The sequence below is a fragment of the Pinus tabuliformis genome, chromosome 3_2 (assembly GCF_031772625.1).
Source record: "Pinus tabuliformis cultivar Carrire ecotype Pingquan chromosome 3_2, CPIR1, whole genome shotgun sequence".
Taxonomy (NCBI): Eukaryota; Viridiplantae; Streptophyta; class Pinopsida; order Pinales; family Pinaceae; genus Pinus; species Pinus tabuliformis.
This window is the reverse complement of record NC_142302.1, coordinates 906,701,691-906,723,244: the sequence shown is the minus strand read 5'-3', so window position 1 is coordinate 906,723,244 and position 21,554 is coordinate 906,701,691.

Below are 21,554 nucleotides of genomic sequence, written 5' to 3'. Positions count from 1 at the left end.
GAAGAGCAGATACGAAGGTTGGAAGTGGCTGCGGTGGTACCAGGAGGTCCCATATGCGGCTTCCCCGCTCAAGCTAAAATACTATGAGGGGGTGTTCTGTGTTAACCGAGTAGAGTAGAATGAGCATTATCGGTTGAGAGAAATGGTAGAAACAACGAAGCCAGAGCTAGATGAAGCATTGCAGGAGACAACGAAGGAGTAGCAGGATGATGAGCGTCACTCAAAGGGAGGAAAATCGTGAAGCCAAGGTAGTGCATCTCGTCGTGTCAGTGAGTGACTCGGGATGAGTCACGATGATTGTGTTGGGGGAATGTTGCGTAGCGGAGGTCCTGCATAACGGTTTTGGTGTAGAAAGCCTAGAAATTAGGATAAAAGTATTGTAAAAACTTCGAAGTATGCAGAGCGCAAAATGTAAAAGGTCGAGTCAAAGGGTTGTCTGCCCAAGAAATAATATAAAATAATAGGAAGAAATTCGGTCCGTGGACCATAGGAAGGTATAAATAGAGCGCGACTCTATGAAGGAAAGGTAGTTCCTTTTGGGTATGATTTTCGATCTGAAATTTAATGGGTTTTTGAGGAGAATAGTCTGAAAGCATTTGTAAGTCCGAGTCAAGGGTTTGGGTAGTGGATAGCGGCTCTACAGCTGTGTATGTAGAGGCTTAGAAGAGTCTGCAGCTATGTGCGTGGACCCTTGCAGCTAAGTGCGCAGGGCGGATTTGGATGTATTGGTGATAAAGTAGAAATAAAGATAAGTTTCTTCTGTAAATTCTGTGTTAAGTCTGAGCTATCATGGATGTGACTTTATGGCTAAAATATCTGTTTGATCTATATGTGTATGTTATGGATGTATGTGAATCTGGGTTCATTTTAAGTGTGTAAAATGGTTAAATCTATTAAATGTTTGTTGAAATACCCTGCTAAGTAGATCTGATTTACAATACTCCATTAAATTGATTAGATCTGTAAACAACACGATACTAGAAAGCAGAAGTTATTTTAGGTCCAGATCTGTGCGAATATAGAGCAGCACAGAGCTATAGAAAGGTGTGCGAGACCTCTAAACCACATCTAGACATCCCAAGGGTGTGGAAACCTAGTTCTAACACCCTCCCCTGCTACCTCGGGTGGGACCTCAGTCCACGCTCTGCGGGCTGTTGTCAAAAGGGCCGGTAGTTGCGAGATTTGTTTGGCTAAGTAATTCTTCTGAACCTGGGTCAGGCCCATATAAGCCAACAGTATGAGATGTTAATGATGTATATTTAGTTCTGTTATGTTTTTTGTTGTTTTTCGATGATGTCTCTCTCATATAGATTTGTTTTTTCAGTTATGTTTGGGTTGAATTGTTTATAAAATGATATGTTGACTAGGGATGATCCTACTGTATGATGATCTGAACTTGCTTTAGTGATCTGTGATGGATTCATCATGTGATTCAATGTGACAGTGATTCATATTCAAGTATCAGTGTTTTGAGATCTATATGCTAATATTATTCAGGAGAAGCACGTACATATGCAGGTATGACTAAGAAGAGTAGCGTATACAATTTGATGCATACTTGATCATGGTTTACAGTGGAAGAAATTGGTTTCCATAGTGGATAATAGTGTTTGACATGGTATATTGATGAGTGGCTATGCATTGGTGATGAGCCTCATCATTGGGTAATTATATGGGCCTTAATTTACCTCCTAGCTTAGTCAAACCAACTATTCTCATAACTTATTGCTTAATTTTGATTATATTTTGTTTATGAGATGAGTTAGAGTTGGATATTTTGCTTTGTTGTCTAATGTGCATTTAATGCAGGATTAAAGGATTAAATAAAGGAATTTTGGCAAAGTCGAAGGTCAAAAATTGAATGGGACAAGGGAGAGGGATTATAGGAGGTAAATCCTCCTCATTTACTACCCCTCCATTTGAATATTCCTCCATCAGCTCGGAGTGCAAACAACCAAATCATGAGGACTAGAAGGCAGCTGAGAAAGTGAAAGGAAAAGCACCAGCTGATCTCGAGTTTGGGAGCCAAGCCTCCCTAATTTCAAGGAAGTCGTTGGAGACTTCAGATGTATAAGTAGAGAGGCCTAGGACCTGAGTAAGATTCATATTTTTTATTGTAAAACTCTACTCTATTTTCAAGCTACAATACTTGTGACAGTTTTTGGTGTAATCCATTGTTTTGGTAATAAGAATAAGTTTTGTTTTGAGCCAGCACTAGGTTAACTCAAAGGGATGAAGCTCTTGGGTTATGGACCAACCACAGTAGCCAAGGCTCCTCTTTATTGTACATGTATGCTAGCATAGATTCGTAGTTTAAATTTTCATTTTCTTAGTAGATGCATTTCCATTACAACAGTGTAGATTAGATTGGTTGTGTGATAGTTTGCTTCCATTTGTGCCTTCTTTCAAGTAGCAGGTTAGAAAGGAAAAAATTGGATAACCATCAGGTTGTCAGCAGGTGTCTTGGCCTCACTTCCTCCCTCTGGGACCATGACTTGAGGAAGGGACTCTTCAGCAACCCCCAAAACATAGATTTCTAGTTCTTGTATGAGCTTTGGAGTTTGTTGTGATTTAGTATTTGGTTCATGTTGCATGGTAGATTTCATTGTCATCTTTTTCCATCTCCATTTCTACAATAATATCTCACTGATGCTTTCATTCCCTTCAACAACTTTCTTCATGCATAATATAGGCAATTGATTCATGCTTTTCTAGTTTATGAAAATGTATCTTGTTGCATAGTTCTTGGAATACACACATGTTTTAAGCAAAGAAGGTACTTCAGGAGGACACCTAGACTTCATCAGCAACAACCACCTTCCATTTCATCCACCTTAGCCATCTCTTGTTTCACCATCACCCTCACTAGTTCTTTTTCATCATTTTTCATTGAAATTACCCTAGATACATTGAATGAATCTAGCCATCTCTTATCTTGGATATTGACTCCCGAGTGCTCCTAGACCTTCTTACACCCCATTCCACTCATCACACACCTTTTCCCTGCTTCCAAACACCTCCAACACCTCACAATTAGCTCTTGGTTGTATCCTATAGGTTTCCTATAATTCCTACAGGATCATCCTATAGGTTTCTAGTACATCCTGTAGGTTTTCCTGAAACAACCTATTTTGAGGCCAAATTGATGGGGAACCTCTAGGAAGTCACAAAAATCCTCCTAGGACCCTTCCACACCATCCAAACACTTCATGAACCTTCTATTCATCGTCAATCATCTTCCATCCACCTGTCACATCCACAAGAACAATGGGGAACCTCTAGGAAGTCACAAAAAGCCTCTTAGGACCCTTCCACACCATCCAACCACTTCATAAACCTTCTAGCCATCCTCAATCACCTTCCATACACCTATCACATCCACAAGAACAATTAATTTGCATACTTGATTTTTCCTAAAAAACCAAAAAAGTGAATACAGATTTAGTTTAGTTTTTTTGTTTACACATTAGTATGGTTTGATGCTTTTTACTTCTACATCTTATATAGTAGCATTTTTTTAGTGTTGATTTAGCAATTCTTCTTAGCATAGCTATTTAAATGGTTAATTAAGATATGGTTTGATTTAGAATTACATGTTGTTTTCTTCATTACTGCAGTTGAGTAGCTCTCTTAGAATAGATTTTCTCTTCTTTCATCAAAGAATCAAGCTTCTTCTAACTCTATAGAAGTCTCGCTTGGAACCCCTAGGGTCTCTCACCGACCGAACAGTGACAATAGGTAGGACCATCACTTTTACTTGTGCATACAACACTATCACCTCCAAGTTTGTACAAACCCCAGGTTGATAAGTAAAGCTAGTAGCCCAGGAGTTGCAGCATCCTTGCTGCAATACTGGCGCTCATCACTTTTTTGGCACCATTGCCAGGGTGGTGTCTGAATAGAATGTGATTATTGCTTTCTTTTCTTCTATTTCTTGTATTCAATATTCTACCATTAGTTTATTTCTGCAAAATTAATCTAGTCTCTTCCTTTCCTTCATTTTTCATTATCTGCTTTCCTTTCCATTATGCAAGTAGGATTTCAATTCAACAAGTAGATTTTTCATTCTGTCAGTGATTTTCATTCAATCAGAAATTTCATTTCTGCAAGTAATTTCCAGTTTAAAAAAATACAAAACCAACCCAAAAACATTTCCTTTCATGCCTCATAGGAATAGGGACAACTTAGGGAAATCTTTTCCAAATACCCCCACTGCATCCAACAACCAACCTTCTCTCTTCTTCGGTGGCTGTAAACTGGACGAACCTTTAGGTAAGAAACCTGACATATTTGAAGAACCTGTAGGAGAAGAATAAGAAGAGGAACCCATTCCCACAGAATGAATGGTTGAAAAATGAAATGACAGAGGGAATAGAGAGATAGTTTAGGGTGCCTTCCCCATCAGGGAAACCAACGGAGACACTAAGATGAAAAATATAAGCCCCTTTGCCCTACCTCATTTCCATGGCTTGACCACACAAGACCCCGAAACTTTCCTATTTGAGTTTGTTGTTATATACCGAACCTATGACTATACAGATGATGAGAAAAAGTTAAGACTATTTCCATCTACCCTCAAGGATGCAGCATTGTGCTGGTTCATGGGATTACCTGGAGATAGCATCACAACTTGGGCTTAGATGTAGCAGGACTTTAACAAAAAATATCAGGACTACTGTAGGTCAAAGGATATTAAAGAAGAAATTTTTAGGATGACCATAGGCTAGGGTGAATCCTTAGAAGACTACGAAGAAAGATTCCATCTCAGTTACAAAGGGGCGAGGTGAACACTTGACCCTGAGTCACTAAAGCTGGTCGTACTCAGGGGAGTAAGAGAAGATCTTTTGGATACCTTAAATTTGTTAGCAGGAGGAGATATATACCAATTACCCTATGAGGATATAAAGACTGTCTTTACAAACCGTTCTAGGGTGGCTAGGAAAAAGGGTAGGGGTAGCCAACCTATGGTCAGTACATCATCTTCCAACTCATCCATCAAGGGTGAAATTGGAAATATGATGGAAGATTTCAAAAGTGAGATGTTGCAAACTCTTGCCTTGCAAATGGACACCATGAACATTAAAAGGAAGCAAGAGGAAGCAGAGAGAGCCTTGGCCATCTTTTGTCCTAGATGCACCAGGAGGCATCCTTGGAATGAATGTCCATTGAATCGTATTGAAATATGCTCGGTCTATGAAGAAAACCACTCCAAAGACAAGTGCACTTCTTTACCTGGACTCAAAGTTGCATATCAAGGAGCTGAAGGGGTCACTGAGCAGCTTTTCTACATCAACCAAAGGAGACCTCCTGGGCCTAGACCATACCAGCAGGGCATGCAAGGGTCATCCCATGCATATTACAACCCCAACCAAACCATCGGTATACCTTCTTTGGGACCCCCTGCTCATCCTTCTTGGTCTACACCCCCTCCTTGGTCCTATGCATCTCAGTATCATTCCTAGTCAGCCAGCGAGTCATTTCAAACTTATGCTCCACCAAAACCTCAGTGGAATACACCACTGGAGAGGTGGAGGCCCCAATACAACAATGTTATAGCTCTATTGCCTCCACCACCTGCCCAACCACAACTCCTACACTCTGCTCCACCCAAGCAACCCCAGATGGCTGCCCAGCCAAATCCAAACCCAAACAATAGGCAGACTCAACAAGTATATAGTGGAGAGACATCATATCCAGCTTATGCTATGGAAATATAGGAGATTAACCTAAGATCTGTGAGAGTTCTCCTGTATAACCAAACTCCCCCTCTACCTAGGGAGGTTGAGGAAGAAAGAGGAAAGAAACCTTAAAGTAAATCCACTCTATCCTTAGTGATTAGCCCAACCACTCCAGCCTACCCCAAAAGAAATTAAACTTCTGGGAGAATTGAGAAACCTATGTGTAAATATCCCCCTTCTCCAGGCAATAAAAGATGTTCCCATTTATAATAAATTGATTAAGGAGAAATGCTTCAAGCATCCAGGGAGGCAAAAAAGGGATGCCCCTACCATTAATGTCATTGGGTAGCTATCTGACTTAATGCTGGGGCATGTAATATGTCCAAAATATTTGGACCCTGGAAGCCCTGTAGTAGATGTGCACATCAATGGCACCATTGTCCGACACACACTGATCAATCTTGGAGCTGCCATTAATGTGATGACCAAGGACACCATGCTCAAGCTCAACCTCCAAGGGTCATTGACGATGACCACAACAATTCTGCAACTTGCAGACCATTCCACAGTAACCCCTGAGGGAATTGTGGAGGATGTGATGGTATCCATTGACTCCTGAGAGTACCCAGTAGCTTTCCTAGTTCTCCAACCTAAGGGTCAGCTTACTGGTTATCCTTTCATCCTTGGGAGGCCATGGTTGGCCAAAACCAATGCTCACATTAGCTGTAGATTTGGGAATATGACAATCAAGAACAGGCATATGTCCAAGCAGTTAGTCCTATACCCTCCTGCTCAACCTTCTATAGAGCATGATTTACCTTTATGGTTGGAGGAGGAGGAAGAAGATGAGGTTTATTCCACCCAAATTTATGCTTTGGAAGCAACCATGGGAGGAGGACAACAAGATGAGGATGACTTGATTGAACACCTGCTCCAAAGTCCAACTCCTAGTTCATTACCTTTAGAAGAAGCAGTAAAGGAAACCTAGAACAATCATCCAATTGACTTATGCTTGGCCGATTCCAACCCACTCTGTGTCAAAACCATAGAATTCAGCCCAGAGAAAACCTTGAAAATTAATCCATCTCTTTCTGCTCTCGAAGAGGAGAAGCTATGAAACATGTTAAAGGAAAACCTAGAAGACTTTGCTTGGAGTTACAAGGAAATGAAGGGAATACACCCCTTAGTGTGTACTCACCACATATACATCAAAGAAGGTTGCAAGCCACTCCGAAAACCAAAAAGGAGGATAAATCAAACTCTTAAAGATATAGTCAAAGAAGAACTGCAAAAACGGCTAGATGCAGGATTCATTTACCCTATCTCCGATAGTGAGTGGGTCTCCCCTTTAGTGTTAGTTCCTATTAAAAATGGTAAGTGGAGGATTTGTGTCGATTATAGGAAGCCGAACAAAGCCACAAAGAAGGATCATTTTCCTCTACCCTTCATTGACCAAGTGTTAGATGGCCTAGCAGGGAAAAGGTTTTTTTCTTTCCTAGATGGATTCATTGGGTACAACCAAATCCAAATCAGCCTGGAAGACCAGGATAAGACCACATTCACCTATCCTTGGGGTAATTTTGCCTATAGGGTCCTTCCATTTGGCCTATGCAATGCTTCTGCCACTTTCCAAAGAGAAATCTTGAGTATTTTTGCTGAATTAGTCCATGATGCAGTGGAAATTTATATGGATGACTTTACACCTTATGGTTGTCATTTTCAAGAAGCCCTGACTAACCTAGGAAAAGTACTACACAAATGAATTGAAATGAACCTGTCTCTCAGTCTTAAAAAATGTGAATTCTTAATGACTAAAGGGACTGTGCTAGGTTATTCAATATCTCAACAAGGACTACAGGTGAACCTAAACAAAGTAGCCATCATCCAAAGGGTCCCACCTCCTCAAAAGCAGAGAGATGTTAGAAGTTTCTTAGGGTTAGTTGGATATTACGAAGGTACATAAATGACTTAGGCAAGTTGGACTCTCCTTTATTTTGGTTGTTGGCCAAAGATTCTGAGTTTATATGGTCAAAAGGCTGTCAAGAGGCCTTAGACATTCTAAAGGATAAATTAACCACTGCACCAATTCTCCAAGGCCCAAACTGGGCCCTCCCATTTCATATTCATGCTGATGCCTCACACAAAGCCATAGGAGTAGCCCTAGGCCAGGTAGAGGAAAAACTACCTTATGTTATCTATTTTATCAGTAAGAACTTGTCAAAGGCAAAGCTAAATTACACAGTGACAGAAAAGGAACTCCTCACTGTTGTGCATTCATTAAAAAAATTTAGGCATTACATTACAGGCTATCAAACATTTGTGCATATTGACCATGCAGAAATCAAATATTTAATGAACAAACCATATGTGAATGCTCAAATTATAAGATGATTGCTTTTATTATGGCAGTTCGATCTAACCATTGTTGATAAGCCTGGTAAGGAAAATGTTGTTGCAGACTTTTTATCTAGGGTAAATGTGCCTGCAGGTGAAGAAGGAATGGTGGATGACTAGTTACTAGATGAGCACTTGTTTTCTATTTCAGTTCTCTCTCCATGGTTTGCTGATATAGCAAACTATTTGGTATCATCACAGTTCCCACCAAACTTTCCCTCCAAAGAAAAGAGAAAGATAGTCAGGAAAAGTGCCCCCTTCACTTGGATTGGGGGCAATCTTTTCAAACGTGGACCAGATCAAATCTTGAGAAGGTGTTTCAAGGAAGAGGAAGTATTTGACATCCTTCTAACCTGTCATGATGGGCCTTGTGGAGGCCACTTTATAGCAAAAAGGATAGCATTCAAAATTTTACAAGCAAGCTATTATTGGCCCACTCTTCATCAGGATGTGAAAAAGCACACTAGTCAATGTGATCGGTGCCAGAGGATGGGAAGGTCTACTCCAAGAGATGAAATGCCCCTACAGCCTCAAGTGACTTTCGAGCCATTTGACAAGTGGGGCATGGACTTCATTGGGCCTATCAACCCTCCTTCAAAGAAAAAATAGTACATTATTGTGTGCACTGATTATTTGACTAAGTGGGCTGAAACCAAGGAAATTAAGGCAACAACATAAGAAAAGGTGGCTGAGTTCCTAAGGGAGAATGTATTCTACAAATTTGGGTACCCTAGAGAGCTAGTCACAGACCAAGGTAGCCAGTTTACTTCCAACATGATTGAAGACCTACTCAGCCATCACAAGATCAACCATAGGACCAACACTCCCTATCATCCACAAGATAATGGGCAAGTGGAGGTGACCAATAGGGCACTGGAGGGTATCTTAACCAAGGTAGTGAGCAGCAGCAGGAAGGATTGGGCAAAAAGACTATTTGAGGCCACCTGGGCCTATAATACCACATGGAAGACCACCACTAGATTCACACCCTATGAGATGGTCTATGGGAAAAAGGCCTTGTTGTCCATTGAGTTTGAATATAACACATTAAGGATGGTAGCCCAACTAGATTTGGATCTCAGCAATACACAAAAAGAGAGATTGTTCCAATTGAATTGCTTGGATGAATTTGGAATGCAGGCCCTCCTACATACAAAGATAGTTCAACTTCAAAGGAAGATCTCGCATGATAAACATATTAAGGAGAAGCAATTTCAGGAGGGAGATTGGGCATTGTTATATGATTCTAGGTATAAAGACTTCAAGGGCAAGTTAAGGACAAGATGGCTCAGACCTTATGTTGTGAAAGGTGCCATGATAATGGTTCAGTGAAAATCATAACTATAGATGAGGAAGCCATTCCTTTGCTTGTTAATGGGCACCGATTGAAAATGTATAAGATACCTTTATCAAAATAAGAGTTAATTGATAATATCAATAATTCAATGATGATGGTGGAGCAAGTTCTAGCTCCTCCCTCATCAAGTCACTAAAAAATAAAAAATAGAAAAAAGAATAAGGACTCCGGTGAAAACCTCCATGAGGCGCCTGAGTCCCATATTTGGGTTGAAAACCTCGTGAGGTGGCCCAATGATGAAAAAACAAAAAAGGAAAAAAGAGAGAAAAAAGACAAGAAAAAAGAATAAGAAGATCCATGGGTGAAAACCTTCCTTGAGGCACCCAGGGAAAACAGCTAGGGTGAAAACCTCTCTGAGGCGGCCTAGTTGTTTTTAAAATAACAAGAAAAAAAAAAGAGAAAATATATAATTGTCATTTGCAGGTGGGCGAGAAAGACAATCAAGGAGCAAAAGAGGATCCAAAGGGAACCCTGCCTCTCACATATTCATCTCCTCCACTCCTTACCATGCATCCCTCCATCATTTCTATCATTTCTCCACTCCATTGCATCAATTTATACAAAGACTGTGTTTTCTACATAATCCCCTGTACTCCTACAAGATCCCCTGAAAACCTACAGGATCATTACAGTGACCCGGAAATACTACAGGAAGCAATCTGAAGGCACATGATAGGTTTGTTAGGTCCCTAAAATTCACCCTATGCATGATCTAGCACCTCACCTCATCCACCACCATCATCCCTGCACTCACCATTCAAAACAAAAAAAAATCAGTTTCAACAGTTTCTGCCAGTCTTAGAAAAAAAGGGAAACAGAGAGGAGTAAGAGCATTACTTGAGTATCCTTTTCTCTACACACTTCTACTCCTTCTTTCCATCCATGTTACCACCCTCACAGCCCCAGCCAGCAACATGATTAAAGAATTATGAGGGAGAAGCAGCTACAATACATCCTCTAGGAAATCCTGTAGCAGCCTATCCCACAAAATTCCAATCACACCAACAACAAGTCTTCACTAGGATGATATAGGAGCTCCATAGCAACAACAACATCAGATCTTCAGCCAGAGATACCTGTAAAAGCAAAGAAACCATTAGCAGACAACAAGAGGAGGAAGAAGAATGGCATGCAACAAAAATACAAAGAAGCACCTCTAGTCTTCGACAACTGCAGAATAGCATCGAAACCATAGGTAAGTATCCCACTCTCTCGCTCATATGCATCATGTGCTTAAAAGTTGTAAGAGTTATGAGATAGTTGGTTTATAAGCAAAAAGGTGGCTAGTTAACTTGGCCACCTTCGTTCAGTCAACACATGCACAACTGGGTGTCCTCTCACACGTGGCTACAATCAACTCAAAGACAGAGAAGGACTAAGACAAAAATCAGTTAAACTATGGATCTACGAGGTGGGAGTTGATTACGAGGAGTGGGAAATGATGAGGTGGTAGTGGGGACCAACGGTCCAAAAATGGCAACGTACCTTTTCTACGAGCACACCACCTCACCCTGAATCACCATAAGAGGAAATAAAATATCGTTCCCAAGCATTCATGCATTTCACCTCCTCGAAACTCCCTCACTCAAGTCGCTCTCATAACCCAGGCCACCCACTGTTACAGGGAAAAGTGTCTACACATAACTGCTTATCCCACTAAGGTGTGGTAGCTACCTTAGAAACAAACAAAGTAAAGCTACTTTCGTTTTTCATTTATGAAATATAGATGAGAGAAGAACAAAGAAGACCAACCTCTGTCTTGCGCTAATCTCCTAGTTCGATTCCTCTCTCTCTTGATAGCCTTTCGCTACTTGCTCCCTTGTACGCCCAGCTTCACAGAGTACCTGTAGGATCACAGTAGCATGACACTATACAAGAACATGGATCTATAATCATAAAGAATCTAGGATCAGATGTAAATTGACCATACAAATGCATAAAACATAAATGACATAAGAGTATGGAGGAAAACTTGAATAGCTTTTATTGATAAACAAGAAAGAGCCAAGGGAGTTACAACCAGTTGTTTTGACCCAGCATCATACTCTCAACAAGTAAGCCCTTCTTCACCTCATACAAAGCTTAGATCACCCAACACTATGATGTTGTCTCAAGAAACCAACAACAATTCCTTACAATATGCAAAATTCCAGCCTCTGGATCTCTGGGATGAGGGATCCATATATAGATATCTGTAATGGAGATGATTCAGCTTGTGATTTAATTAGTTTCTTCCCTTTGATAGTTCTTGTTTCCACTTGGAGACTGATGATCGCTTACTCATCTGTGGTCGAATTCAGAGAGGCAAGTGTCACAGGAGAAGCTTCTGGAAGATTCCATGCTTTTCCACCTCGCAGATTGACACTGCCATTTGTCTCTTCTCGCCCATCGCACCCCATAGAAGGGCTTTTTGAAATGCAACGCACCTACTGAGTGTATTTAGGTGAGATGCAACGCACTTTGCCTATGGAGCAGGTGAAATGATCCTGTTTTGACCAGTTCTGAGTATTTTTTTCATGGAGAACTTCTGGGAGAAGCTGTAATCAGTTGACCTTGTTCCTTTAGGGGTTGGAACAACACTTTTAGGGACTTAGGAGCCCTTGGTTTATGGACATTTTATGCTTGGGGTTACAGTGCCCAAAAATGTCTATAACAGTTTCCCCCTAAGGCATGAGGTCGTTAATCTCTTTTGATGTCGGGTGAAATGCTTTATCATGAGGATCCGAAGTTCTTTCAAGCTGGGAGGAGACCTGTAATAAGATACAATACAATACATTATCTTCATAATATTTTCATGATCTAGCTAAGGCGGGCATTCCCATGCTCAACTTTATAAATTCATTTTCATGTACATAGGACAGACAATCGTCTGAGTGTAGACTGATGATTCTGGTAGAGCCATCATCCCTTTGATTGGATGATTATCTGTGCAACAATGATGTACATTTGATGTCTTTATTTTCCTGAATATATATCGCAGCCCAGATGGATGAAACTAGATCCGGGGTCTTCAATATCATTCGATCCTCACTCAAAGTACAAGTCGATCCATGTGAGAGATGTTCTGGAGTCGAACATGGAAAGACATTGCCTGATTACCAGCCAATGATGTAAGCTATTAATAGGTGCGACAGGTATCACCGATAATGATAATGACCCTAAAGGTACTGCAGTACAATTCACGTGGTGTGAATAAAGGACTTGGCGTCGAACACCATGCAAAATCTTTCGGTCGAAGGCCATTGATGTAAACCTGTCGCTGGAAGTGAGAGACTTTCCATTGAGGCATGCAAGCTTCAAAGTACTGAAAGGGGTGTTCCTAGATCAACTTCTTGGATAATGAGCTGATGTCGACAAGAATTGATCTATCATAGGAGGGCCTTAATGAATCCCACATCAATGACACGGAACGGAGCAAATGATTTTAATGGAGGTGAAAACAATCTGGTGATATAAGGTTTAGGGTGGCGGTCATGAAAGAATGGAGCATAAATGTATTGCAGCGGGTGAGACACAGGTGAATTCTCTGAGTAACATATCGGCGACACTGACATGATGGATTGGTAGCATTAGCCCCAAATGTTGATGGTGTGATGTGACCATGGTGATGTGACCGGTGAATGAAACAACCCAACCCGACTTGGACGCGGAGTGAAAGTGTCATGTTCAAGAGCGACTTGCTACCAACAAAGTTTCTTCAAGTTTTCTTCCCAATTTTTCCCCAGTCATTGCTGACCAGTACCTCTTTAGTTTTTTCAAGCTTGAGGAGGATAACATATGCTTGTTCTATAATTTTCCCTTCGGGCAAACCCATCGCTATGTTTTAACGAGCCTAGTGATAGTGAAACTCGTTCTCGTCTATAGACAAGTTTGTTGCTATTAAGTTTTAACGAGTTTAACGACAAAGATAACTCGGTCCTTTTCATTTTTAGAGAGTCTGAAAAAGAACGTAAAGGAAAGTCCAAAATCCTTTCTCATCATCTAATCCCTTAAGTCCGAAAAAGTATAAAACAATACAGAAGGGATGAATTTTCGATACTTTTAACGAGCCGCAAAAAAAAAGGGCTCGATCTTTTTGTGTAATGATCCCTCAGGTCCAAAAAGATTAAAATCTAAAGGAGGGATAACACTTCCTGTCCCTTTAACGAGTTGTAGAGGCCAATGGCTCGGAAATCTTTTCATATTTTACGAGTCAGTTGAAAAGAGCTTAAAGGAGACTCGTCTTTGAGGAATGAGTGATAAAATTGGGTAGCAGCTGATTCCAGGTAAGGTTTGGAATTTTCAAATCAAGGCAGTGTTACAAGGATGGCTAATAGGATCACTCTTCGCAGCTGTTCCTCAAAAGGGGTAAACAATCAAATGGAGGTGAATGATCGACCAATACATAGTGGAGGTGATGGTGAGAACACGACCAAGGCTTTAAAGGCTGAAGTACTACATTCACGATGGTTATTTACCGGAAATCGGTCCATTTTTTAATGAGATTAAACGCTGGTGGAAACATTTGCTCATGTCTTATGTTTATTTTTTAACGAGCTTGAACTATGTGCTAAAACTGCTCGATCAATCCAGTAGTATAATAAGAATGTCTCATATATAAAAACGGCAATTTTTCAAATCTTTGCCCCACATCCTTTCTTAATGCAAGTTAGGAAACGACCAATCCAAAAAGAAGATAAATGATCACTCTTTGCTTGCACGCCAAAAGGTTTGCATGCCCCCAGGTATAAAATAGAGTTTCAAGGTTACCCCTTCTTTCTTCCGTCAAAACATTTGTTTTACTGAGAGAGGTCTACCTCTTACAGGTTACCAAAGATTGTTCTATTCACAGCACAAACAAAACACTTCTTCGGCGATGTTTATCGAAATAAACAAAGGTGAGTGGCAATGCCTGCCAACCCACATAACTTTGACAAGAGAATCTTATTCCAGTCCAACTCCCTCTTCCAATCACGGATGGGAGTACGGAGGTCATATACTTCTCGCGGAAACCTATCCTATACCCGAAGTTTTCCTGCCGAAGCAGACCAGGGTGCATGCCCCCTGGGTTTCAGTCATGTCCCCTGAATCACTCACGCTCATCAGGTGGACGGATTGGGGATTGAGACATTCCTTGCGTGAAAAGACCATTCAGGGATGGTATATGACTATTTGCTATGCGTGAACCAGGGAATGAAAGCTGGTCTACGAGCTTGACCACTCTTCCTTCATGCAGAAAACACATTACTCTAAAGAGTGAGGAGACAATCGCTCCCATGCAATAAATATAGTCTCGTCCCAGGAGTAGATTATAATCCAGGGGTCCTTGGACTACCATTACGTTCATTTGAGCAGTTTTCCCTCTCAATGTTATGGGCACATTGGGAAGGATCCCTAGCGGTCGACAGGTTCCTTTATCAAAGCCTGTTAGATTTCTCATCTCAGGCAAAAGCAATGGCGAACCAAGCACTTTCCAAGTAGTCGAGGAAAGGATACTCACAGAAGCCCCTTCATCAATGATGGTACCTGCCATAACCATTCTATATATTTGAACAATGATTCGAAATGGTATACTAGCTGGTAAACGGGGTCTGCCTAGTTGATTCGAGTCGAAGGAGACAACTAGGTTACTTGGAGGTGGGACCGAATAGATGGCCGGGTACGACTCTGACGAACTTCCTTCCTGCGGTAAAGGAATGGGTAAATTTCCCCCATGTTTATCGGAGTCTGTGCTTACGAAAAGAATTTTGACGGTGTCATCCTTGTTCTCTTCGGTGACTGTATCATTTGAAGATGGAACCTCTGAAGGCAAGACCGGGTCAACTGCCGTCTCGACCTTTTGACTTTCGTCTGGTGTGGATTTAGATGGTTTTTCTTCGATGATAGAAACTTCGGCTGACCACCTGGGTGGGTCAACTAGATTTTCAACTAGTGACGGACTCGGCAAGAGTTTTTTATATCCAAGAGGAAGTCGTAACGGTGAAACCGGACGATCGTCCAAAACTATTTTAGCCTCGTCTAAGAAGGGACAACGGTGGACGACATGATCACCTTCGCACAGTTTACAAGGAAATCTGTATTTTCCTTTTTGTCCATGGGCTTCACTTTCACTAGTTGACGGTGTGTTTTCAACATGATCATCAGAGGTTGATGACACCGGGTTGTGCAAACGAGGAGACCAGTCCCTTAGTATCCGCGGGATGCAAGGACAATCTCGATGAAAGTGGTCTCCTTTGCAAGTGACACATGGCGGTTTAGGCCTGGTCAGTGCAGTGTGTGGATTTTCGCTAGACGACACTTGGTTGCCCCTTTTCACCTTTGGCTCCTTCTTCTTCTTCTCTTTCTTCTTCTTTTCCTTCTTCTTCTCAGGTACTTGATTTTTGGCTTTACCAGATTCATCAAGCGAAGAGGAAGGAGGAGAGGAAGAATTAGACGAAGTAGAGGGTTGGGGGGTAACTCTGGAGTTGTCTAGTTGCTGACTCGATTGTTCAGTAATTACGGTGTTCTGAACGATGGAGGTTGAGAAAAGCCATACGGGCAAGCCAATCGTCAATCCTGGAAGTTACAATGTGGCCATGTGGGGTGCACCAACATCTCCCCAAGAGCAGAAGGGACTAGGATTTCCTCCAAGGGGAATTCCTTGGTTGGTGGACTCCATTCTCTCAACCTAAGACCAACGTAGGAAAGGTGATGATTATTCCATTTAAAATAAATTTTAGATGCTTTGACACAACTTGTTTTTTCAATTTTAAAGAGTCGAGAAAAAACAAAAGATGACTCTAGTCGCCTTCGATTTTTAATGAGCCTGAAGTGACAAGTGCTCAGATGGACCTTTTCCGTTAAGGAGTCTGAAAAGGAATGAAAGGGACTACTCTAGAAATCTAGGTATAGGGATTACCAAACCAATTGCAAAACTGCAGAATACTTTTTACGGTATGGCAGTCAATCTTCCCGAATGCTGTGTTCAGTGCATTGCGATCGATAAGGCGGCAGACACGGCTTCCTATGGATAAAGGATTAAGCCTATTGTGGTCTCCCAAAATATACTCGACGATACGTGGGAGCACAAGTCCATATTGGAACTTATCGTCTCAAAGTGGAGGAATCACCCAACCAACAGTGAGAACAATAGTTACCAGGCTTTACGACGCCGGAATACGTCTCTAGCCTAGACTTCTAGATGTTGTGTGTTAAGTTCCAAAGCGTTGTTAGATTCATTAAATTTATTTTAAGTTGATCTTGCTTAAGAAATTTGCCTTTCAGGTTCACCGCGTGATGTATATACACAATTCCTAAAATGCAATCTAAGATGATAAACAATCTTTTATCTTCTTTGTGAAATGAAAATCCTAGCTACTAAGGAAAGAGAGACAAAATTCTTTCACAAAGAGCAAAGAGCACACACTATATGCACTGTCCTAAATCAAACCAATCAAACAGTCTAAATGCAAATGCACATGCATGTATTTTTTTTCGACTTTCTTAATATGTGAATGATAAAAAGAAAGCTAATGCGCAAATCTGAATTGCTTTTCAAGTGACAATTACTAACAAGTTCTTTTTCAAAATAAAAAATGGAGACAATCACAACACTTTACGATTCGGAAATGAATGCTTGCTTTCGACACTAGAAAAACTATAAATTCAGACCAAATACAATAGTAACAGGGTAATTGACTATCTACAGCAACCAAACTCTTTCCTATGACTGAAAACAACACTTGCGACACTTTCAAATCAAAGGACGATAGTACAATTACGTTACTTTTTGCAAAGGAGAACTGAAAATGACTCAACAAATACACAAAAACATTTACAGTTCTTTGCACATTAGAGGCAGAATAACAACAAGGAAAAGGGGTTTCAAACAGAGATATATTGATTACAGGCAGCAAAATTCATGAATAGAAATGAAAAGAATGAATCGCAGAAACCAAAACTGAACAATGCCTAGTCTGATCAGTGCACCTGTAACACAGTGCATTTGAAATGCAACGCACCTTCTACACTCGGGAAGTGTGCTGAATTTCAGATTCACAGAATAGAACCTGCGCTGGGCCAGAGACGAGACTTTGCTTGGGTTCCAGGTCATAGTTTGCAGTTGAGTTCATGGGTTTTGGCTGAGCAAATGGCAATCAATAATGCAACAATCAGGGGTAGATCTAAGGAGGTTCTAAGAGCTACCACGAGGGCAATCAGAGAGTTTGTGAATCAGTTGTTTAAATCATAAACAAATCCCAGAGATTGACTGAAGCGACATTTATCTACAGTTTGAAAGCTACCTGGCTCGACTTCAGGCTCCCTCTGTAAGTTTATAAAATAAACAACAAGGAAGATAAACAAACAAACTAATTCATCCCTAGCGGAGTCGCCATTTTGTTACAGGGAAAAGTGTCTACACAGAACTGCTTATCCCACTAAGGTGTGGTAGCTACCTTAGAAACAAACAAAGTAAAGCTACTTTCGTTTTTCCTTAATGAAATATAGATGAGAGAAGAACAAAGAAGACCAACCTCTGTCTTGTGCTAATCTCCTAGTTCGATTCCTCTCTCTCTTGATAGCCTTTCGCTACTTGCTCCCTTGTACACCCAGCTTCACAGAGTACCTGTAGGATCACAGTAGCATGACACTATACAAGAACATGGATCTATAATCATAAACAATCTAGGATCATATGTAAATTGACCATACAAATGCATAAAACATAAATGACACAAGAGTATGGAGGAAAACTTGAATAGCTTTTATTGATAAACAAGAAAGAGCCAAGGGAGTTACAACCAGTTGTTCTGACCCAGCATCATCCTCTCAGCAAGTAAGCCCTTCTTCACCTCATACAAAGCTTAGATCACCCAACACTATGATGTTGTCTCAAGAAACCAACAGCAATTCCTTACAATATGCAAAATTCCAGCCTCTGGATCTCTGGGATGAGGGATCCATATATAGATATCTGTAATGGAGATGAGTCAGCTTGTGATTTGATTAGTTTCTTCCCTCTGATAGTTCTTGTTTCCACTTGGAGACTGATGATCTCTTACTCATCCTTGGTCGAATTCAAAGAGGCAAGTGTCACAGGAGAAGCTTTTGGAAGATTCCATGCTTTTCCACCTCGCGGATTGACACTGCCATTTGTCTCTTCTCGCCCATTGCACCCCATAGAAGGGATTTTTGAAATGCAACGCACCTACTGAGTGTATTTAGGTGAGATGCAGTGCACTTTTCCTATGGAGCAGGTGAAATGATCCTGTTTTGACTAGTTCTGAGTATTTTTTTCATGGAGAACTTCTGGGAGAAGCTGTAATCAGTTGACCTTGTTCCTTTAGGGGTTGGAACAACACTTTTAGGGACTTAGGAGCCCTTGGTTTATGGAAATTTTATGCTTGGGGTTGCAGTGCCCAAAAATGTCTATAACACCCACCAGAAGCAAAGATCCATCGTTCTATGCAGGAATTCCTACAGGAGAATGCATAGGAATTCCTAAAGGATACAGTCTACAGGATACACATAGATTGTCTATAGGATACAAAGAGACAGTCTACAGGATAGGCAGAGAATAGTTCAGAAGGGATATCATGGGAATTGGCCACTACAACTAGTCTAAAGAGGTAGGCTCTACATATTTCATCCCCCTTGCAAGTAAATGAACTAGGGATACTCTAAAAATTAGTGAATTTTGCAACTGTGTGAACTGAATTAAATACACAGTCAACTCTGTTTTGCTCCTACATTTGAAAAATTGTGTCAACCCTCTCATTTTATCCTCAAGATTCACCAGCAAGATGACAAGAGGGTTTAATAGGAGGGAGCTCACAAACACTATGAGAATCCAACAACACCCTCAGGTGCTTGAAATCTTTACAAGACACAACTGGATGGGGTTTTTCAAAAAATTCAAAGGATATGATGATGAGGTGGCTCAAGAATTTGCTCACTCCCTCACTCCACACAGCAGAATCCATGCCACTGTTGTAGTAAGTGGCATCACTATAGATCTCACCCTAGATCTCATCAGGAGGGTAACCACACTTCCCCTAGGAATTCCATGGAGAAAATAAGACAAAGGAGACATCTAGGTGGCAAAAAGGAAATTCATTTTAGAAGGTGAAGAACCCACTGAGGACAAAAATGGAGTAAGGAGGGACAGTCTGCCATACCCATGGAGTGAGGTAAGCTACCAAATCATCAAATACATCTCATGTGAGGGTAGATATAGTTTTGTTTATGGCTATCATTTCAGGATCCTTGAGGAATTAAGATTTGGGGTAGAAACACCACCTCACCAAAGACTCAGCATACCATATTTCTTGTTGCAATCACTCATAGACTCAAGCAACAAAGTAAAGGAAGGGAATTCCCAAAAATTGGATCACCATGGGTTGATTAGGATCCTCATTGAAGATGCCCTCCAAAACCTTAGAATCCCTATAACATGGTTAGTCTTCAGAGACTTGCCAGTAGAGGATGACATCAAAGCCCTCACTTATGATGTTAGTCCTACTATCAGTGAAGAGGAGGTAAAACAGGAAGAGGAAGATACAGAGCAAGATAAGGATGAGATGGATGAAGAAGGAGCTAACACAGAGGAACATGATGAAGCTAAAGAAGAAGAAGAGGAGGATGATGAAGAAACATAGGAAGAAATTAAGGAGGAAACTAATAAAGATGATGAAGATCTACAAGAGGGAGAAGCTAGGAAAAACAGAGAGGAAGAAGGAAATAAAATAGAGGGGAAAGAACACAAGGAGGAGTCACCTAGCGTGTCTCCAGAGGCCATTGAGAGAGAGGCAACAACTACCCTCATTGCTCTCAGCACCCCAGTCAAGCAAAAAGGAATAAGGAGGAGGCAAACCCCACTATATTTCACAACAAGAAAGAGCACAAGAATAAAACAGGGGAAGCCACAAACATCAACAAAAATTCCTATTGATATTGAAGATTCTCCTACACAAAAAGACAAAATTCCTTCCCCTAAGTCCCCTATCACCTATGTAAGGAGGCCTACTACTAGATCAACTTCCTCGAAGGGTAAGGAAATCCTACAGGAACCACAACAAAACCTACATGAAGGAAAAACAGTCCTACAGGATACACTCTGAATCTATAGGAGGCACAGAAAGTGGAAAGAAAGGTAGGGGAGCATCAAGAAGCTAAAGAGAAAGACCCAGAGACAAAGGAACCCAACACCCAACCTAACCTAGACTCCTATTACTGGTTTATTGAAGGAGGTAGGGTAATACCTCAAAAAATTTCCATCGCAGTGTTCTTTGAGCTTGAGAAGGAGAGGGCCAGAACCCACCAATGGACGCAGATTGCCAAATCAAAGGGGGTGGAAGACAATGGGCACATGGAAGGGAAACTCAAAGAAATGGGCAAAGAGCTAAGTGGCTTAAGGGATAGAGAAGCTATAATGAGAAGTCAACTTGAGAGAGAAAATTCATGGCTGAGGGGACAACTACAAGAAAGAGAGAACCAACTAGCATGTATGGCCAGCCTCTCCTTGGAGGAAATCTAGTGTAGGATGCCAACTAAATCCTATGCTCTTTACCTCAAAGAACAATGGCTGCAGTTTCAGATTAAGGCACTAGCACAAAGGGGAACCCTGCAATTTCAGTACTACAGGCAATTTATTAATCTTTGTGATCAAAGTACACTAGAGGATAGTGGCAAAATGGATCAGTTTTATTTACACAACATGGCCCTCACAAACATGAATGTTTGGGACCCTAATGCCAAGCTAGGAGATCTAGAATTAATGGCTTTGGCTTCATGGATGAACCATGAGGAGTTAAGAGCTACAGAGATGAAAAGGATATTGGTCAGGAATAAAAATGAACCTTTTTTTATCAGAGCTGAACAATCAATCCCATGGCCCTCATCAGTACCCATAATTTGATTGCAAATAATCCTCAGCTGGCACCTAAATATCTTGTTGCCCAAGGGCAAGCAATTTCACATTTTGAGGACATGTTTAGGCTCCTAGGAGATGATAGTATACATGTGATCTAGGTGGATATTGGTGGCCACCCGCCAATTCCACTTGGACCCCCACCATTGCTTATTTTACTTTTTCAATTTCTTTAATTGTAGCACAGTTTACTATTTTTAGCAGTTTTTTGGGTCCTAAACTTCTGGAGCCGTTTTGA